The 22,130-nt window shown below is 33.0% G+C and overlaps 1 protein-coding gene across 6 annotated transcripts in view; it reads right to left on the reverse strand.

Annotated features, from left to right (window-relative positions):
• The window catches only part of LOC139496231 (hydroxysteroid 11-beta-dehydrogenase 1-like protein), a 98,720-nt gene that overhangs the window by 73,426 nt on the left and 3,164 nt on the right, over positions 1–22,130 (reverse strand). For 2 of the 6 annotated variants that reach the window (XM_071284711.1, XM_071284717.1), the window contains exons 2-4: positions 20,627–20,713; positions 18,674–18,746; positions 18,173–18,337 (exon numbers count right to left, since the gene is read on the reverse strand). The gene's annotated coding sequence lies outside the window, so the exon portion shown is untranslated. Of the gene's footprint in view, positions 1–7,232; positions 7,414–18,172; positions 18,338–18,673; positions 18,747–20,626; positions 20,714–22,130 lie in introns of those variants that run through there. The other 4 variants (XM_071284713.1, XM_071284712.1, XM_071284721.1 and 1 more) reach the window with 4 other exon arrangements.

Consider the following 22,130-nt stretch of genomic DNA (forward strand, 5'->3'; position numbering starts at 1 on the left):
GATTACTAAGATTTACGAAAAATGATTAAAAATTGACTATAAAGGGCAATAACTCCTAAAGGGGTCAACTGACCATTTCCGTCATGTTGACTTATTTGTAAATCTTACTTTGCTGAACATTATTCCTGTTTACAGTTTATCTCTATCTATAATAATATTCAAGATAATAACCAAAAACAGCCAAATTTCCTTAAAATTACCAATTCAGGGGCAGCAACCCAACAACGGATTGTCCGATTCATCTGAAAATTTCAGGGCAGATAGATCTTGACCTGATAAACAATATTACCCCGTGTCAGATTTGCTCTAAATGCTTTGGTTTTTGAGTTATAAGCCAAAAACTGCATTTGACCCCTATGTTCTATTTTTAGCAATGGCGACCATGTTTGTTGATAGATCAAAACTTCGGATACAATTTATAAATTAGATACCCTAAGGAACATTCAGTTAAAGTTTGAAAGTATTTGGCCCAGTAGTTTCAGAGGAGAAGATTCTTGAAATAGTTTACGACGACGACAGACGACGACAGACGACGGACGACGACGGACGCCAAGTGATGGCATAAGCTCACTTGTCCCTTCGGGACAGGTGAGCTAATAACCAAAAACAGCAAAATTTCCTTAAAATTACCAATTCAGGGCCAGTAACCCAACAACAGGTTGTCTGATTCATCTGAAAATTTCAGGGCAGATAGATCTTGACCTGATAAACAATGTTATCCCATGTCAGATTTGCTCTAAATGCTTTGGTTTTTGAGTTATAAGCCAAAAACTGCATTTGACCCCTATGTTCTATTTTTAGCAATGGCGACCATGTTTGTTGATAGATCACAACTTCGGATACAATTTACAAACTAGATACCCTAAGGAACATTCAGTTAAAGTTTGGAAGTATTTGGCCCAGTAGTTTCAGAGGAGAAGATTTTTGTAAAAGATTACTAAGATTTACGAAAAATGATTAAAAATTGACTATAAAGGGCAATAACTCCTAAAGGGGTCAACTGACCATTTCCGTAGTGTTGACTTATTTGTAAATCTTACTTTGCTGAACATTATTCCTGTTTACAGTTTATCTCTATCTATAATAATATTCAAGATAATAACCAAAAACAGCAAAATTTCCTTAAAATTACCAATTCAGGGGCAGCAACCCAACAACAGGTTGTTTGATTCATCTGAAAATTTCAGGGCAAATAGATCTTGACCTGATAAACAATATTACCACATGTCAGATTTCCTCTAAATGCTTTGGTTTTTGAGTTATAAGCCAAAAACTGCATTTGACCCCTATGTTCTATTTTTAGCAATGGCGACCATGTTTGTTGATAGATCATAACTTCGGATACAATTTACAAACTAGATACCCTAAGGAACATTCAATTAAAGTTTGGAAGTATTTGGCCCAGAAGTTTCAGAGGAGAAGATTTTTGTAAAAGATTACTAAGATTTACGAAAAATGGTTAAAAATTGACTATAAAGGGCAATAACTCCTAAAGGGGTCAACTGACCATTTCCGTCATGTTGACTTATTTGTAAATCTTACTTTGCTGAACATTATTCCAGTTTACAGTTTATCTCTATCTATAACTAGAGGCTCTAAAGAGCCTGTGTCGCTCACCTTGGTCTATGTGAATATTAAACAATGGACACAGATGGATTCATGACAAAATTGTGTTTTGGTGATGGTGATGTGTTTGTAGATCTTACTTAAAGTAGTAAAGTCTTTACTAAACATTCTTGCTGCTTACAATTATCTCTATCTATAACAGTACTTTCTGTGGAAAATGTTATTGAAAATCTTCAAATTCTAAGAAAATTGTTAAAAATTGACTATGAAGGGCAATGACTCCTTAGGGGGTCAATTGACTATTTTGGTCATAGTGACTTATTTTTAGTTCTTACTTTGCTGTACATTATTGCTGTTTACAGTTTATCTCTATCTATAATAATATTCAAGATAATAACAAAAAAACAGCAAAATTTCCTCAAAATTACATATTCAGGGGCAGCAACCTAACAACCGATTATCCGATTCATCTGAAAATTCCAGGGCAGATAGATCGTGACCTGATCAACAATTTTACTTCCTGTCAGATTTGCTCTTAATGCTTTGGTTTTTGAGTTATAAGCCAAAAACTGCATTTTACCCCCATGTTTTATTTTTAGCCATGGCGGCCATCTTGGTTTGTTGGCCGATTTACCGGACACATTTTTTTAATTAGAGACCCCAATGATGATTATGGCTAAGTTTGGTTAAATTTGGCCCAGTAGTTTCAGAGGAGAAGATTTTTCTAAAAGATTACTAAGATTTACGAAAAATGGTTAAAAATTGACTATAAAGGGCAATAACTCCTAAAGGGGTCAACTGACCATTTCGGTCATGTTGACTTATTTGTAAATCTTACTTTGCTGAACATTATTGCTGTTTACAGTTTATCTTTATCTATAACAATATTCAAGATAATAACCAAAAACAGCAAAATTTCCTTAAAATTACATATTCAGGGGCACCAACCCAACAACGGGTTGTCTGATTCATCTGAAAATTTCAGGGCAGATAGATCTTGAACTGATAAACAATTTTACCCCATGTCAGATTTGCTCTAAATGCTTTGGTTTTTGAGTTATAAGCCAAAAACTGCATTTTACCCCTATGTTCTATTTTTAGCCATGGCGGCCATCTTGGTTGGTTGGCGGGGTCACGCCACACATTTTTTAAACTAGATACCCCAATGATGATTGTGGCCAAGTTTGGTTTAATTTGGCCCAGCAGTTTCAGAGGAGAAGATTTTTGTAAAAGTTAACGACGACGGACGACGGACGACAGACGACGGACGACGCCGGACGCCGGACGCAAAGTGATGGGAAAAGCTCACTTGGCCCTTCGGGCCAGGTGAGCTAATAATATTCAAGATAATAACCAAAAACAGCCAAATTTCCTTAAAATTACCAATTCAGGGGCAGTAACCCAACAACGGGTTGTCTGATTCATCTGAAAATTTCAGGGCAGATAGATCTTGACCTGATAAACAATATTACCACATGTCAGATTTGCTCTAAATGCTTTGGTTTTTGAGTTATAAGCCAAAAACTGCATTTGACCCTTATGTTCTATTTTTAGCAATGGCGACCATGTTTGTTGATAGATCAAAACTTCGGATACAATTTATAAATTAGATACCCTAAGGAACATTCAGTTAAAGTTTGAAAGTATTTGGCCCAGTAGTTTCAGAGGAGAAGATTTTTGTAAAAGATTACTAAGATTTACGAAAAATGATTAAAAATTGACTATAAAGGGCAATAACTCCTAAAGGGGTCAACTGACCATTTCCGTCATGTTGACTTATTTGTAAATCTTACTTTGCTGAACATTATTCCTGTTTACAGTTTATCTCTATCTATAATAATATTCAAGATAATAACCAAAAACAGCCAAATTTCCTTAAAATTATCAATTCAGGGGCAGTAACCCAACAACGGGTTGTCTGATTCATCTGAAAATTTCAGGGCAGATAGATCTTGACCTGATAAACAATATTACCCCATGTCAGATTTGCTCTAAATGCTTTGGTTTTTGAGTTATAAGCCAAAAACTGCATTTGACCCCTATGTTCTATTTTTAGCAATGGCGACCATGTTTGTTGATAGATCAAAACTTCGGATACAATTTATTAATTAGATACCCTAAGGAACATTCAGTTAAAGTTTGAAAGTATTTGGCCCAGTAGTTTCAGAGGAGAAGATTCTTGAAATAGTTTACGACGACGACAGACGACGACAGACGACGGACGACGACGGACGCCAAGTGATGGCATAAGCTCACTTGTCCCTTCGGGACAGGTGAGCTAATAACCAAAAACAGCAAAATTTCCTTAAAATTACCAATTCAGGGCCAGTAACCCAACAACAGGTTGTCTGATTCATCTGAAAATTTCAGGGCAGATAGATCTTGACCTGATAAACAATATTATCCCATGTCAGATTTGCTCTAAATGCTTTGGTTTTTGAGTTATAAGCCAAAAACTGCATTTGACCCCTATGTTCTATTTTTAGCAATGGCGACCATGTTTGTTGATAGATCACAACTTCGGATACAATTTACAAACTAGATACCCTAAGGAACATTCAGTTAAAGTTTGGAAGTATTTGGCCCAGTAGTTTCAGAGGAGAAGATTTTTGTAAAAGATTACTAAGATTTACGAAAAATGATTAAAAATTGACTATAAAGGGCAATAACTCCTAAAGGGGTCAACTGACCATTTCCGTAGTGTTGACTTATTTGTAAATCTTACTTTGCTGAACATTATTCCTGTTTACAGTTTATCTCTATCTATAATAATATTCAAGATAATAACCAAAAACAGCAAAATTTCCTTAAAATTACCAATTCAGGGGCAGCAACCCAACAACAGGTTGTTTGATTCATCTGAAAATTTCAGGGCAGATAGATCTTGACCTGATAAACAATATTACCACATGTCAGATTTCCTCTAAATGCTTTGGTTTTTGAGTTATAAGCCAAAAACTGCATTTGACCCCTATGTTCTATTTTTAGCAATGGCGACCATGTTTGTTGATAGATCATAACTTCGGATACAATTTACAAACTAGATACCCTAAGGAACATTCAATTAAAGTTTGGAAGTATTTGGCCCAGAAGTTTCAGAGGAGAAGATTTTTGTAAAAGATTACTAAGATTTACGAAAAATGGTTAAAAATTGACTATAAAGGGCAATAACTCCTAAAGGGGTCAACTGACCATTTCCGTCATGTTGACTTATTTGTAAATCTTACTTTGCTGAACATTATTCCAGTTTACAGTTTATCTCTATCTATAACTAGAGGCTCTAAAGAGCCTGTGTCGCTCACCTTGGTCTATGTGAATATTAAACAATGGACACAGATGGATTCATGACAAAATTGTGTTTTGGTGATGGTGATGTGTTTGTAGATCTTACTTAAAGTAGTAAAGTCTTTACTAAACATTCTTGCTGCTTACAATTATCTCTATCTATAACAGTACTTTCTGTGGAAAATGTTATTGAAAATCTTCAAATTCTAAGAAAATTGTTAAAAATTGACTATGAAGGGCAATGACTCCTTAGGGGGTCAATTGACTATTTTGGTCATAGTGACTTATTTTTAGTTCTTACTTTGCTGTACATTATTGCTGTTTACAGTTTATCTCTATCTATAATAATATTCAAGATAATAACAAAAAAACAGCAAAATTTCCTCAAAATTACATATTCAGGGGCAGCAACCTAACAACCGATTATCCGATTCATCTGAAAATTCCAGGGCAGATAGATCTTGACCTGATCAACAATTTTACTTCCTGTCAGATTTGCTCTTAATGCTTTGGTTTTTGAGTTATAAGCCAAAAACTGCATTTTACCCCCATGTTTTATTTTTAGCCATGGCGGCCATCTTGGTTTGTTGGCCGATTTACCGGACACATTTTTTTAATTAGATACCCCAATGATGATTATGGCTAAGTTTGGTTAAATTTGGCCCAGTAGTTTCAGAGGAGAAGATTTTTCTAAAAGATTACTAAGATTTACGAAAAATGGTTAAAAATTGACTATAAAGGGCAATAACTCCTAAAGGGGTCAACTGACCATTTCGGTCATGTTGACTTATTTGTAAATCTTACTTTGCTGAACATTATTGCTGTTTACAGTTTATCTTTATCTATAACAATATTCAAGATAATAACCAAAAACAGCAAAATTTCCTTAAAATTACATATTCAGGGGCACCAACCCAACAACGGGTTGTCTGATTCATCTGAAAATTTCAGGGCAGATAGATCTTGAACTGATAAACAATTTTACCCCATGTCAGATTTGCTCTAAATGCTTTGGTTTTTGAGTTATAAGCCAAAAACTGCATTTTACCCCTATGTTCTATTTTTAGCCATGGCGGCCATCTTGGTTGGTTGGCGGGGTCACGCCACACATTTTTTAAACTAGATACCCCAATGATGATTGTGGCCAAGTTTGGTTTAATTTGGCCCAGCAGTTTCAGAGGAGAAGATTTTTGTAAAAGTTAACGACGACGGACGACGGACGACAGACGACGGACGACGCCGGACGCCGGACGCAAAGTGATGGGAAAAGCTCACTTGGCCCTTCGGGCCAGGTGAGCTAATAATATTCAAGATAATAACCAAAAACAGCCAAATTTCCTTAAAATTACCAATTCAGGGGCAGCAACCCAACAACGGGTTGTCTGATTCATCTGAAAATTTCAGGGCAGATAGATCTTGACCTGATAAACAATATTACCCCATGTCAGATTTGCTCTAAATGCTTTGGTTTTTGAGTTATAAGCCAAAAACTGCATTTGACCCTTATGTTCTATTTTTAGCAATGGCGACCATGTTTGTTGATAGATCAAAACTTCGGATACAATTTATAAATTAGATACCCTAAGGAACATTCAGTTAAAGTTTGAAAGTATTCGGCCCAGTAGTTTCAGAGGAGAAGATTCTTGAAATAGTTTACGACGACAGACGACGACAGACGACGGACGACAGACGACGACGGACGCCAAGTGATGGCATAAGCTCACTTGTCCCTTCGGGACAGGTGAGCTAACAATGTGTAAACTCATAAAACCCTGCATAAATCCTCCTGTCTAAACTAAACCCTGTGTAAACCCTCTTGTGTAAACCCTCCTGTGTAAACTAAGCCCTTTGTAAATGCTTCTGTGTAAACTAACTAAAGCCTTGTGTAAACTGTCCTGTGTAATCTCAATCCTGTGTAAATTATAAACCTGTGTTAACTGAGCTCTGTGTACAAATGGTGTAAAGTATAGACTGGTGTACACTGAGTCCAGTGTAAAGTAGAAACATGTGTATAGTAGAAGCCTTAGTTGACCAAACCCTGTGTGTAAAGTGAATCCTGTTTTAAGTAGAAACCATTGTAATTTGAACTCTGGTGTAAGTTTAACCTTGTGTAAATTAAATTTTGTGTAAAGAAACAAAACTTTTTAAACTGAACCCCTGTGTAAAGTCACAACCACAATGTAAATAAACTCATCATAGATATCATCGATGTAATTTATCTCTAGAAATCTGAACACGACAGTAAAAAGAAATATATTCTGTTCCAAATGTAGAAATTACTGAATACTGTTTGACTGATATATAAAATGCATTTTTTTTTCATTTTCCATAAATTAAAATGAATTGATCTTTGTTATTTAGAAAATTTTTGCTTGACTTACCAAAATGTTTATTCAGTCAGAAAACTAAAATGTTGAAAAGCAGCTTCACACAATATAATATATATTAGTACTTCCTGAAATAGTAGCGTATATGTCAGGTTTTTGACATTTCAAAAACCATATCGATAGATTTTACAATTCACTTTTTTTTTTCTTCCTATGACGTTAAACATATTCAAAGTGGTAAAATAATTACCGGTATAATTATCCCACGTCATAAATTAAAAAAAATCTTAAGTTTCTTTTGACACCATGTAATAAGCTTTAAGTTGATATGACCACAACTTGATGGTAAACAATTGAACTTTAACCAAAACTTAAAATTTTTAGCCAAATCTAACTCAGCTCAGGTCATCTATCTTAAGCATGTGTTCTAAAAAATATAACTGCTTCAAATAATTCAACATTGATAAAATAAGGAAAATCTATGATATAATGACAATAGTTTTATCTTTGGGTAACAATTGTGTGGTTTATTAAAGAAAAGATTGTGGAGTTGTAACTTTCATTTTGACTTTGTGGATTTCTGATTTCTGATTCCTGAAAACAAAACTGAATGAAGATTGTATTTTGAACAACAGCCATTTGAAACAATGAATAAATTGCATTTGATACCGAGAGCATGTGTAACTGAGAATTTATTGTTTAAAGGTCACAAAAGGTGTTAATTGTGCCATAAACATATCACTTAACAAACATGGTAAGGCCACGGTTTTTTAATTTGTTGGTTTACGGATTTTACCCATGAAAAAGTCGGGTCGGTCGGTCGGGAAAAAAAAGAAGAAAAAAAATCATCTTTGAAGACAAAAAAATATGCAAAATCAATATATATTTCACCTTTCTAGCAATATGTTTGTTATGCTATTTTACCATCATTTCTAAAATTTTAGTTCGATGAAATATTATTGCTCAGCTGTTATAAACTATGCATGACATTGTCTAGTAATTTACCTAAAAAAAAGGGGATGCACGGACAAAGACTTAATTAAATCATCATTTCAGAAACAAGAAAAATAGATTCGCGTAGCTCTTAATCAATTCCAGAAAACTTGGTAAATAATGATCTTCAAGCATGAAAACTGATAAAGAAAAAATGCATAAACGTCGTACGAAAATAAGTTTCAACACACGTGTCAAAAACCTAATAGAATCGTCCACTGGAAAAACGATATCGGGTTAATCTGTTGTCTTGCATTCCCGTTTTTTTATCCAAATGAACGACATTTTTTTTATTACCTATAAAAACAAGAAAATTCCTAATGATTTGTTAATATTCAGTTCTTTAATTTGATGCCTTCACCTTGTCCACATTTGGACAAGTCTATTTCTATGAGATGATGCATCTTACGGACTGATGACAAATAAGGTAAACGAACTTATTGTGTAATTGGTTTTAAACACAAGTTTCGTTCCGCAAAATTATTTGCGCAAACGACATTTCAAGGTCAGTTATAATTGATTTGTCTATATTTAGAAACGTAAACTGGAAGGGGTTTTTTTTCACACCAGAAAGTGTTGTCAATTTTGTTAGTGATTAATGCATTTCATTTCAGGAAAAAAAATATTTTAATTATTTTTCAGGGATAATGCATTTGTTAAGGTCGGCGGGAATAAAAAAGCGTGAAAAGTGAATTTTATTTTTATTCTGGAAATCAGCAAAATCGGGTCGGCGGATCCGTAAACCAATAAATTAAAAAATCCTGGCCTAGAATCTAAAGTTGCTACTCAGAGGCGGATTTAGGGCCCCCCCCCCTTTTTGGAAAAAAATTATGTTGCTTATATAGGGAATCACTGAAGCGTGACTGGAGCGGGCCCCCTCTTAGGTCAGTCAGTGGGCCCCCACTTATGAAAATTTCTGGATCCGCCACTGCTACTTTAATTCTTATCATATAAAATAAGAAACTCAATTCATAATTAATTTTATTTGAGTCAGTAAAATTGGAAGCAAAAACTCACAGATAAAAAAAATCACAAATCTGCACCACTCCAGGTCATGTGGTCATATAATTTTCAAAGCACAACTATTGTCTCTGACTCAAGATAACAAACAATTAAAATACAAAGAGCCAGAGAGTCCCACTTTAAACATGTTTAATGAACAAAAAAGTTTCTTTATGGAATAGAAAATATATAAAGTTATCATTTGTTTAGGACTTAATAGATAGCATATTTATAATCATATATCTGCAGTTGTAAGATACATTATGCAGGTGCTTGTATTTAATGTATCATCTAGATGATTTAATGGGTATCTTTCCATGGCTGGACTTGGACAGTACCCAATTGTTTTACTTCTTTGGCCACATAAATTCAAGGAAGAGCCTTGAAAATTGGTACCCCTGAGGAATAAAAGTACTTCCACAGTAGAAAATTGACAAGGAGAAGGAACTGAACTTTTTTTTATGCAAATGTATTAAGATTTTTTGCTTTCAAAATATGCAAGGCCAAAAATGAATTTTCATCATAAAAACGTCAGAAAACTGCACTATCCTCATCATCTCTTAACATTCCTAAGATGGCTCTTGTAAGAAAATGTAAACATTGAATCTCTGATGTAGGTCTGTATAAAAAATGATTTATACAATGCTGTGTATAACAACTACATTTATCGTGCAAGTGCATGTCTTCTTTAATAAGTCAAGAGGGATTCCAGAAGGCTTACTGTAAAACAAGGTATGGTATGATGACATGGTTTACACATCACTATACCATGGTATGCATAAATTACCATTCCACTGTACCATACCACGTTTTACAATGTCATTCCAGAATTATGCAGTAACCTTGGAATCTAACTACTTTTATCATATTCTACATGTAGATACTTAACCTAAGCTGTAAGAACTCCTATATCTTTGCAGTAAACATGGTATCTCTACTTAATCATTTTTCATATCATAAAACAAGTTATATCATAGAAATGCCATTGCACATTGCTAATAATTATTTTTATGTAACCAGGTTACCAGACATTTATAAATGGAAGGGTGGAAGATTTAACAGGACAACAAAAGTCAAAATACTGAAATATTCAACACATTCAAATGGTCTATACATAAATATCTTATTTTCAAACAGTATCTAATTTCAAGCACTTTTCTAACTTTAGACCATTTCAAATAAAGGGCTGCGCTTTAGCGCATGATAAAGCGCATGATACGCCCGTTGCTCTTTTAACTTGTTTTTTATGCTTTAAATGAATTTATATGATCAACTAGAAATATATATACAAATCAAAAGGGATGTTACATTAATATATTCACCAAAGTTTCATAAAATCCCCCTTTTTTAGGTTTAAAAATTCATTACTTAAGAAAACGTAAAATCTAAAATTTATAAAAATGAAAAGGGAGCTTATGTCAATAGATATAAACAATTTATCAAAGTTGCATAAAATTTTGTGAAAGTGTTAGTCATTGTCCCAAAATTCGAAAATCCCCCCTTTTTTAAGCATAAAAATTCATAACACGGAAATGTAAAATCTGAAATTTATTAAAATTGAAAGGGAGCTTACATCAATAGATATAAACAATTCACCAAAGTTTCATGGACATTGGTAAAAGCCTTCTTGAGTTATTGTCCGAAGTGTTGAAAATCACCCTTTTTTTTATGAATAAAGCCCCATAAATCCAAAACTTAAAATCTGAAATTTATAAAAATTAAAAGGGAGCTTACATCAATAGATATAAACAATTCACCAAAGTTTCATGGACATTGGTGAAAGCCTTTTTGAGTTATTGTCCGAAGTGTTGAAAATCACCCTTTTTTTTATGAATAAAGCCCCATAAATCCAAAACTTAAAATCTGAAATTTATAAAAATTGAAAGGGAGCTTACATCAATAGATATAAACAATTCACCAAAGTTTCATGGACATTGGTGAAAGCCTTTTTGAGTTATTGTCCGAAGTGTTGTAAATCCCCCTTTTTTTTATGAATAAAGCCCCATAAATCCAAAACTTAAAATCTGAAATTTATAAAAATTGAAAGGGAGCTTACATCAATAGATATAAACAATTCACCAAAGTTTCATGGACATTGGTGAAAGCCTTTTTGAGTTATTGTCCGAAGTGTTGAAAATCCCCCCTTTTTTATGAATAAAGCCCCATAAATCCAAAACTTAAAATCTGAAATTAAAAAAAAACGAAAGGGAGCTTACGTCAATAGATATAAACAATTCTCTTAAGGGAATACGATACAGTAGCAGGGGCAGATAATACTGTTTTCAAAACTTTTCGTGTTGTTTTCGCGACGTTGGTAACCAGAACGTTGTAATTTCGCGGTGTTTCGAATAAGAACGTTAACGTTTCACGACGTCGCTTTAAATGAAGTCATATTTTCGCAGAATACTCACTGACGTCATAATCAGATTGCGTGAATTTCCAAAAAAGTACCTGCTAAACAAGCGGCTTTGTCCTTTCTTAAAGACGGCGAAATCCGCCAAAGAGCAGTGAGATCAAAGGAAATACTGGAGATGAACAAAAATAAATCAAATACAACTTTGCATGACGAATTGAAGAAAAGGTAAAAGACACAGAAGAGAGCTCTGACAGTATAACATGGAAAGACGGAAGAAGAATTGTGGAGCTTTTTAGTCTGACAAAAGCACTGAATAACTGACAAAACTGTACGGCAAAACGGAATCTCCTCAACATACTAAGAGAAAGAAAAATTGCAAGGATTTCGGAGCTATCCTACTATTCGTTGCTTAAACTGTAACATGCTGAATAACATTTTAACAAATAAGACACATTACGGAACAAACATGACAGAAGGACCTGCTTTTTTTGACATCAGCAGAAACGTGACAAAAGCTGCAATAGCTAATTATGAGTGTAGATTTTATATAGATTGGACCGTTGGTTTTCCCGTTTGAATGGTTTTACACTAGTAATTTTTAGGGCCCTTTATAGCTTGCTGTTTGGTGTGTGCCAAAGATCCGTGTTGAAGGCCGTACCTTGACCTATAATGGTTTACTTTTATAAATTGTTACCTGGATTGAGAGTTGTCTCATTGCCACTTATTGCTGCTTAACGTCCAGTGGCAAATATTTAATTGAACATTTATGATATCAGTATATACATGTTATTTTAATGAAACTCAAAGAAATGAGAAAACGTTGAACCCGTGATTAATTAGAAAATTTTAACAAAATATATGGCGCGTAGGGTGGCCGAATCGGGTCTAGTGTTGGAAGATTTGAAATCCATTCACAAAAGTCATTACTACGACGTGGGGTACAGTTGTGCAATATTTTTCATGACGAGAACATTTATTGAAAGATAATCAGAATCAAAATAGTTTGTGTCTTTATTTTCTTCTTCTTGTATAGCATTGGGCAGACTGCAAATTGAATAGTGTGTTGTTATTGTACGGCCGAATTTAACAGACAATCAACAAAATAACAAAACCGACTGCATATGCGAGGCCCTCATGGGTGGACAAGGTCGTACAACACCCCTATTCGTAAATAAAATTATAAATAAAGAAGTCTCTCATCCTGTTCTGGACTTGCCTTGGTACATAAAAAAAATTGCAGAGTTTAATTTATTTTTTAAAAATATATGATATTATATGTGTATGTAGAAAAGGTGTCAATAAAAGTCCGTTAAAAAGTTTAAAAAAAATTACATTGGTGTCTTTTTTGTTTGAATTTAAGCAAAATATTGCCAATAGATGCAGAATTTTCACACGTTAGTTTGTTTAATTGGTTTATTTTTTGTGTATATCAATCTGGATGTTATAGACCAAAACAAGAAAACGTCCGTTCACATGCTGTTAAAAAGGCTTGCAATTCAATGGTGTCGTTTGTTATTGTATATCATATTTGTATTTCGTTCATTGTTTTGTACTTAACTCAGGCCGTAAGTTTCCCGTTTGAGTTGTTTTGCATTTGTCATGTAGGGTCTTTTCATAGCTGACTGAGCGGTATGGGTCTTAATCATTGTTGAAGGCCGTCCGATGTCCTATAGTCGTTTACGTCTTTGTCATTTGGTCTCTGGTTGAGATTTGCCTCATTGGTAATCATACCACGTCTTCTTATTTGTGTAATCATCTCCCTTTTGTACTTCAATGTATTGAGAGATATAAATTGAAGTATCGACAAATGTACACTAATTGCAGACAGACAGACAGATCAGAAAGTGTACACACGTTAAAACTCGTCGCTGTCAAGCGTTGTTTCTGAGAAAAGTAATTAACACAATTATAGTTAGACGATCGGACAGAAGAACAAATAAAGTGTTTTCAATATATTCAAGCTCTACTTAGACAAGCAAGTACGCCAATATTCATACAGTAACGCCGTATGAAAGGTAATGCAGCTTATCTATAAAAACATCCTTGAATATTATTCTCTAATACTAGCTGCTGTACTTCCTATGAAATGTTATACTACAACTTCATTTTCAGTCGACTGAGCCAATTATGACATGAAATTGCACAAAACAGCTCAAACTATAGAACAGGAAGTACTCCTTATAATCTAAATTTGAAAGATGATTATCTTTTGAATGTAAACAGAAAAAAAATCCAAGTACGTCGGGGCCTTTTAAGGCTGACAGGTTTTGTCATTGTTGAAGGTTATACGGTTGTTAATTAATGGTATCACCTCACTTAATTTATAGTTGGTTCACATTTTGCCATGTAAGGGCCTTTGCAATAATGTTGACTATCCTCTTTCGGTACATGAAGCAATTTAAAACTAATGTCGGACGGAGCTGCACCTGTATACTTCTATAAGATTTTTCTGTTTTGCCGTACATCTGACAAAGTAATCTGCTGGGATCCTTTTTTATATCCTTTTTTATTATGAAAAGGTTCCTGTCCAAATTCCATTTCGTAAATGTTTAGCCTCATGTTTAGCACAAATGTTTAGCGATTTTACGAATAACCATCTTATGAATTTTTATGATAAGTATCAACGCTTTGGAAAACACCTTCATATACTTGACAGCATAGTCGTGTACGGCGGGAATGATTACACGACGTTGGTGCGATTAAAACTTTATATAACGTAATTTAGCGCCATACTGACAGACGTCGTAAAAAATTAAGGTATATGGCTTTTATTGAAAAAACAAGCACATGGACCAATATTTTTTTCTTTTGCAATCAATCAAGTACTGTTTCAAGAACACTCCGCCAAAATTTCAAGAAAAAATCAACGATCAATTTTTTTCTGCACTTTCGAAAAGACGCAAACATATGATCAATTTCTTTATTTCGCATATATCAATCTAAATCCGGAAAATGATAATTTGGTTTAACCTTAAACTTGTTTCAGCATGTAGATGCCATGGATCAAGGGAACGTTTTACAAAAAACCCGGTTAAGTTATGAATTTTTGTTCAAAAGTATTGTTACTTTCTTTAAAAGTCATTATTTATGAATTTTCGTGAATATTTTTCCAAATATGCAAATTTCGAACCAAATTATCTCAAAAAGTAAGTCATGAAGGTACTTTTTTCTTTTCATATTCGGAAAGTACACATTAAAATTGACCTACTATCAAAATTGTTGGAAAAAATCAACGAGGGATCTCTACTGTATCGTATGCCCTTAAGTTTCATGGAAATTGGTGAAAGTGTTTTTGAGTCATTGTCCGAAGTGTGGACGACAGACGGACGGACGGACAGACAACGGTATACCATAATACGCCCCGTCTAAAAGACGACAGGCGTATAAAAATGTTTTCTAGGACCCCCACCCCCTTTTTTTTCATAAAGTTGATCACTTTTGTGATTTTGGTTTCATCCTTAGAAAATTGATATAAACATGCAAGATTGATTATATTGCAATACGTATACTTTGATTTATCTAATAGTTTACAATGCCTATGAGATGAATTATATGGGAGACAGGGGGTGTCATCACTTATTAAAGTTAAACACAGTGCATAATTACTTTTATCACCTTAATTTAGTTTTGCATAAACAGCATGATAGTGTGTCTAATTATTTTATAGTCAACTGTTCAGAAAACATTTCAGTTCAGACATACACAAATTTAATATGAAAGTTTTTTTATCAGGTTATTATAACTATATTATCTTTTTATATAAGAACTATTAAGATATACATAATAGTATTATACTATATGGGGATGTGTGAATATACATGGATTCCCAAGTACCAGTTCAGAATCAAACAGAACAGTTTCAAAGTTAAGTTGGCCTGGGGCCTACAAGTCAAGTGGTTCAAGTATTTCAACTACTGACTCACTACTAGTCTTTCAACACTGTGGTTGGTGAGCTTGACTTAATATAACACAAAATAGTCAATAGAGCCAAAAGTGGCATTTAAAAAACCAATCAATCATTCGATAGATCATAGCTAAGTTTTAGAGAAATGTTAAAACCAATATGAATAAGGTATTTGTTTATGGATGTCTCAAAACATTTTAGTTTAATCAGATTAAAGTGCTCACAACCTTGAAATATGCTTATAATTCCAATCATAATCTTTGTTATCTTTCCGTCAAAAGAATTTGGTTAAAGTCAAAGTAATATTACATCGTTTGTGCACTTGTAAATATGATAAATGATAAAATTAATATATTTATGTAGATAGTAGATATGGTTAAATCATCTACATAACAGAGAGGGGTGCTTAAAAAATGTTAAACTGGTACAATGACCTTCTTGTCAGTCTAAAAATGCAGGGATCCAGTTTGCCCATAACAAATTCAAATGAGCGTAACAAATCAGCAAGATTAAAAAAAAGAATCTAATTATGCCATTAATTAATGTATGCTTGTTTCCTGGCTCCCTACACACAGAAGTTTGATAGCGGACCCTAAATCTATTGATTACCCTTCACAAAATTAAGAAATTGTTCTATTTCTATCAATGAAACCTGGATTTATCATTGGACCAATTTTTTTCTGGTGAACAACAGCCTTGATGCTTATCTGTTGAATCCATAAGCCAGAAGCTAACTTTTTTGAAAATTTTAGTTGGATTCTTTTGGCTAGAAGAGAAGAATTTTATCAGCCTGAAAGCAATTTTACAAGCCAATGTCTTAGGACCTGTGGTTAAGGGTGAAGACTGGAACAATTTTAAAATTAAAGAGATAACATTTGTCATAATTTAAATTTTTTTAGCAGTTCTGGAGTTTCAAAGTCAAACATTTCATAGTAAATGAGAATAATACTGATATTAAAACATCTACGATATAATATAAACATTATTGAGAAAACATCTGGATCAATTGAACAAATGAAATACTTCACTTTAAACTTTGATCAGGCATGTGGGTCCACTTACGTGTACATGTTATAACCATACTTTCATATCACTACATAATTTGATCATGACATCCTTAGTACCCTTTGGTTAAGTACCACTTAGCACTGAATGAGCATATCAAATTCTTTCGGATGTCGTAAGCATGTTTTAAATTTGAATAATTTCATAACAATATACTCTTAGACTTCCAATATTTCAATGTAGGATGGCATCAAAAATGGGGTGCAGGGCATTTTAGCCATTATTTTTTTAACTTCAAGAAGACATTTTTATTAATGCAGAAATTGCAGCCCATTGTATCACTATATTATTTATCTGTTTAACTGTATAAATTGGTTGAGAAGATTTTATTTTAAAATGTTCACTGTGACTTTTTTGCGACTTTCTGTCCTGTGTATATGCTTTAAATATCTCAGTATTGTAAATTCAGAAATTATTGCGATGGTTTTATTATTGCTTAAAATGCAACGAAGTTATAGTTTTCGCAATAATTTTCTCGCATTTTGAAATTTTTCATGTCAATTAAACAGGATTTTTCTCAATATTGCAAAACTCATATTTCATATTTTAGTTTAAATTTAAAATTGTTATAATGAATGCACACAATAATTTCTGAATAATTTACAGTAACACTGATTAAGCCAATAAAAGATGACGGGTTCAGTCCCATATCAACATCTATCAAAATGTACGGAGAGAATGTTAATTTTACAACATTAATATCAAGTTATTCATACACCTTTTTGCTTTTTGGAAATCTGTCCCACTTGAACTTTGGTGTCATACAACAATCAAAATTTTCTTGATTTTTTGTGATGTCCAGTAATGGCGCACAAATAGCGATAAGGTGTATTGCATTGTTTGAAGCGATTTACTTATGTGTGTCTTTGTTAGTTGGTGTGTATTCTGTTGACATGATTGTTAGTGTTGACTATGCACTTTTTACCTTTTCCATTTTAGTAAATGTTAATTAAGTTGACTAAGCGGTATGGGTTTCACTCATTGTTTTTTTGGTTTTTTTTATCTTTACATTTGTTAGTTTAAAACATCGATTACCGGTACCTTATCCCGGCCTCGTTAACATTAGTAATGATATTTCTATATACAGGAGTTAGTGGTTGTTAGTAATATTCACCAAATATATATATATAATATACCGTTATAAATTAATACACGTAAGTTAAATGCTAACAAATATAAAGATGGTTCGACATAAATGTCTAATGTCTAACAAACAAAAAATAAACACAATTTTTCATAAATGACATATTATTTAGTTTTGGATTTTAAGGAATCAAACAAAGATTATAAATCAAGAGTACATGTAGTTTCATTTCTTTTTTCTCTTTCTCCTCTCTTTCCTCCCTTTTTTAAAGCAATAAATGTTTAACTCATTGTTGAAGGTCGACTCATACAGTGACCTGTAGTAGTTATTTTCTACATATTCTATGTCATTTTGTCTTTGATGGAGAGTTACCTAATTGGCAATCATTTCACATCTTCTTATTCTTGTTATTAATTGCATATATCTTGTACATAAATGGAAATATTTCATAAATGTACTGTACAAATTATAAAACTGGATATTGATATTTAATGTTCTGTCGATTATTTTGATGAATTTTTTTTTTAATATTTATTATTCTCTTAAGAGAAAAAAAGCTATTTGCTTAAAATAAACTTGACAAAACTTACTTGCTTAGACTGTCAAAATAATCCACTAACTAAAACTAGTATGCAATGTACTGTATACAGGAGCCAAGAATCTGTAAATTTCCTGCCACTCAAGATAAATTAAATAGACAAGTTTTACATAGCTCAGATGAGGACAGCTGAAGTCGGTTCTCCCTAGGACAGCATCTGTAACATAGAGATAACAAGTGCAAGTTCATACAGTGGAAAATATAAATATTTACTTACATTAATAAAAATATTTATGTAAGATCTTAAACATACTGTAACTAAAGTAGCTTTAATCATTGATTTTTTTTACACTACTTTTGCTTGACTTGTACACTTCAAGACTCAAGTTGGTTTTTGTCCACTTTTCAATTTTTTGGTTGAAAATATTAATATTTACAGATTTTTAAATTAATGAAAATATTTATGTAAGATCATTTAAAACATTTCTGCAACTAGAGCAGCTTTAATCATTGATTTCGTTTTAGTTACATTATATACACTTGTTTTGCTTACGTTGTCCTCTTAGAACTTTATTGAATTTTTGTCCACTTCTATATATGATTCCTCTTGTGTTGGTTGCTGGTCACTAAATTAAATAAAATTCAATAAAGTCTTGTATTTATATTATTTTCAAATCATAATTAAATTTAATAAAACATTAACAGTATGATATTCGAACATTTTGGTTTGAAAATGTCATCTATTCCTGTGAGGATTATTTTTTTTTATATAAACACTGTTTTTTCTGTAATGGCCCTGTTTTCTGTATTGGCCCTGTTTTTCTGTAATGGCCCTGTATTTATAAATGCCAAGTTTGTCTGTATTAAGCCTAGTTAGGGTTTTTAAAAAACAGTCATTTTTGTCAATAATGTAAGTTGGTTTATAAATTTGAGTTAGATCTTGAACATACTGTAATTGTTATTTTTTTGTTCATTTGCAAGTCCTCTTAGCATTATGTTCTGTTTATCTTCTGATCAATTGTGTGTATTAGAAGAGGTAAACAACTTCAAATAGAATAATATCATTTATATATATATAGGAACAACTGATTTCTTCTATTTAATGTTTAAGTATATTTTCGTATTTAATTACTCAAACATTTTTTGCAGGTATATTTTTACAAATGATCTAGATTACAAGGACAATTTTCAGATATATATTTCCCCAATTGAAAACAAAGTCAAATTGACAACATGTGAACAAATTGTAGAATAAAAGTTTTCCTGATGACAGTCAATCCACAAAAGCTCTATAGCATATTTAAACTATGAATCTAATAGTGTGTTTTCTAATTGAATTCCTTAACAAGAGGCTGTCACATTGACAACGACAGCAAACCGGATTTATTAATATTTATTTGTGTCCTGGCAATATCACAAGAACCATTACTGATGAATGGTGAAAGAGAAAATCGTCAATATCAAATTTGACCTCCATTTTGTCATCCGTAACAACATCTTAAAATTTGAAAAGCTTAGATTGAATGGTTCATGAGTAAATGCAACAACGTGAATGGAAACGCCATTTCACAATCTTTCAAGAACCATAGCTCCTGAACGGTAAAAGTCAAAATCGTCATTATTGAACTTGACCTCTAATTTGCCATCAGTAACAATATATAAAAATTTCAAAGGCTTTGGTTGAATGGTTCATGAGAAAATGCACGGACACGACTGGAAACACCATTTTTCAATCTTTCAAGAACCATAACTCCTGAACAGTAAAAGTCAAAATTGTAATTATTGAACTTGACCTCTATTTTGTCATCAGTATCAACATATTAAAATTTGGGAAGCTTTGGTAAAACAGTTGATGCTTAAATGCACGAACACGACTGAAAACACAATTTTTCAATCTTTCAAGAACTATAACTCCTGAACGGTAAAAGTCAAAACCGTCATTATTGAACTTGACCTCCATTTTGTCATCAGTAACAACATATTAAAATTTGGGAAGCTTAGGAAGAAAAGTTCATGCGAAAATGCATGGAGACGACTGGAAACTCCATTTTTCAATCTTTCAAGAACCATAATTCCTGAACGCTAAAAGTCAAAATCGCCATTATTAAACTTGACCTCCATTTTGTCATCAGTAACAACATACAAAAATTTGGAAAGCTTAGGTAGAACAGTTCATGCGTAAATGCATGGACACGACTGGAAACTCCATTTTTCAATCTTTCAAGAACCATAACTCCTGAACGGTATAAGTCAAAATCGCCATTATTGAACTTGACCTTCATTTAGTTGTCAGTAACAACATATTAAAATTTTAAAAGCTTTGGTTGAACGGTTCATGAGTTAATGCACGGACAACATCTAATTGCCGCCCGCCCACCCGCCGTACATCCCCAAATCAATAACCGACATTTTTGTCACAAAAATCCGGTTAAAAAGGAAGCAAACACATTTTTCTAAATATTGTCCTGAAGTGTCAGTTCCCATTAAAAGCATTAAATAATTATACCTGCCCTGCTGTAAACCAACTGCAATATTGGGAATATGATCTTTGTTTATCTGTAATCACACTGAGGTTCACAGCTTCCTTATGCACCTGCAAAAAATACTAACTGACAATACTATCATTAATAACGTGTTTTCATCTTCATAATAACAACTTGTAATATACTGCAAGTAGCTCATGAATGTGGAGATGCTGAAGTAATTAAACTTCATGAATATTGAACACCCTAACTGCTGTTGTATTTTCAAATGAGAAATTGTTTATTGTTCATGTTGTTTAAGCCAATGACCCTTGACTATATTCATGGTATCAGAGGACCACCTCTTCCCAACCCCCTTTTGAGGAAAACATTTGGTTTATAATTATAGAGTTCTTGATAAGTGGTGGTCCTAGGGATTTAACCACCACATTTTTGGAAAGGAGTAACACAATTTTGGTAATTTTTTCATGAGAGCTGTGGTGTAGTGGTCAGTGCATCGGACTACTAACACAAAGGTTCCTGGTTCCATTCCCGTTCCAGGATGAAAATTTCAGGGACTGAATTTTCGGCTTAACCTTGACACCATTTGCTAGTATGGTTTTAAGGAAACGATGATAGTTCGTTGGAAGGGGACGAGAAATGGCTGACCTAGCTGTGTTAAGAGAGAGCCATATCTTTTGCACATAAAAGACACCCTTGTAGATTTCGAAAAAAAAGCAGGCTAATGCCGCTACAATGCAGCACTCGCGCCCGCAAAGTGGAAAGGGATATATATATATATGTTTATTATCCTCCTTAAGGAGAGTATGAATATACATGAACATAAATACAAATGAGAGTGTTAATAATGAGAATTTAAATAACATCAACTATAAATAAATATGTTTAAGGTGGCTCGGGCCTATTCAAAGTTTCTATCAGAAGAGCCGTATTGTTTAATATTTTAATCATTATAGAGAGAGAATCAAATTGGTTGAAAAAAAAATAGGGGGTCCCGGACCATTTAAGCTCAAAATATTACTTCTAAAGAGGTATGTAAAAGGGGCCTTTTTTTCAATGAAATGATGGGGAAAATAGAGGTGTTGACGTAGCTTTTTTCGAAATATCAAAAAAACATTCTAGATATGACACTTGGTCCAAAACTGTAATATAAAAAGCTGAAATATTGCTTCAAAGAAAGATCAAATAAAAAACTTAGATCACCGATAAGGTAAAAAAAATATTTGGCCTGGAACCCAAAATTTTGACGGGAAAATGGTGAAATTGGGTAAAATGTCATTTTGAGTCTTTCACAGATACACATAATAACGATACTAATTTGTTAGGGACAAAAGTACTATAATTAAACATATTTAATCAATCAAAAATTTTAAAAAATAATAGTGAATTTACAACACAAACTTTTTATGCACATGTGTGAAATTATACGCAGTCGAATAGTCCCGAGCCACTAAAAATAATTTTGGTAATTTGCAATAGAAATGATAGTGAGGAGCTGCATATATATAATCTTCAAGGACCACCAGG

This window comes from Mytilus edulis, chromosome 11, assembly GCF_963676685.1.
Source record: "Mytilus edulis chromosome 11, xbMytEdul2.2, whole genome shotgun sequence".
NCBI classification, from domain to species: Eukaryota; Metazoa; Mollusca; class Bivalvia; order Mytilida; family Mytilidae; genus Mytilus; species Mytilus edulis.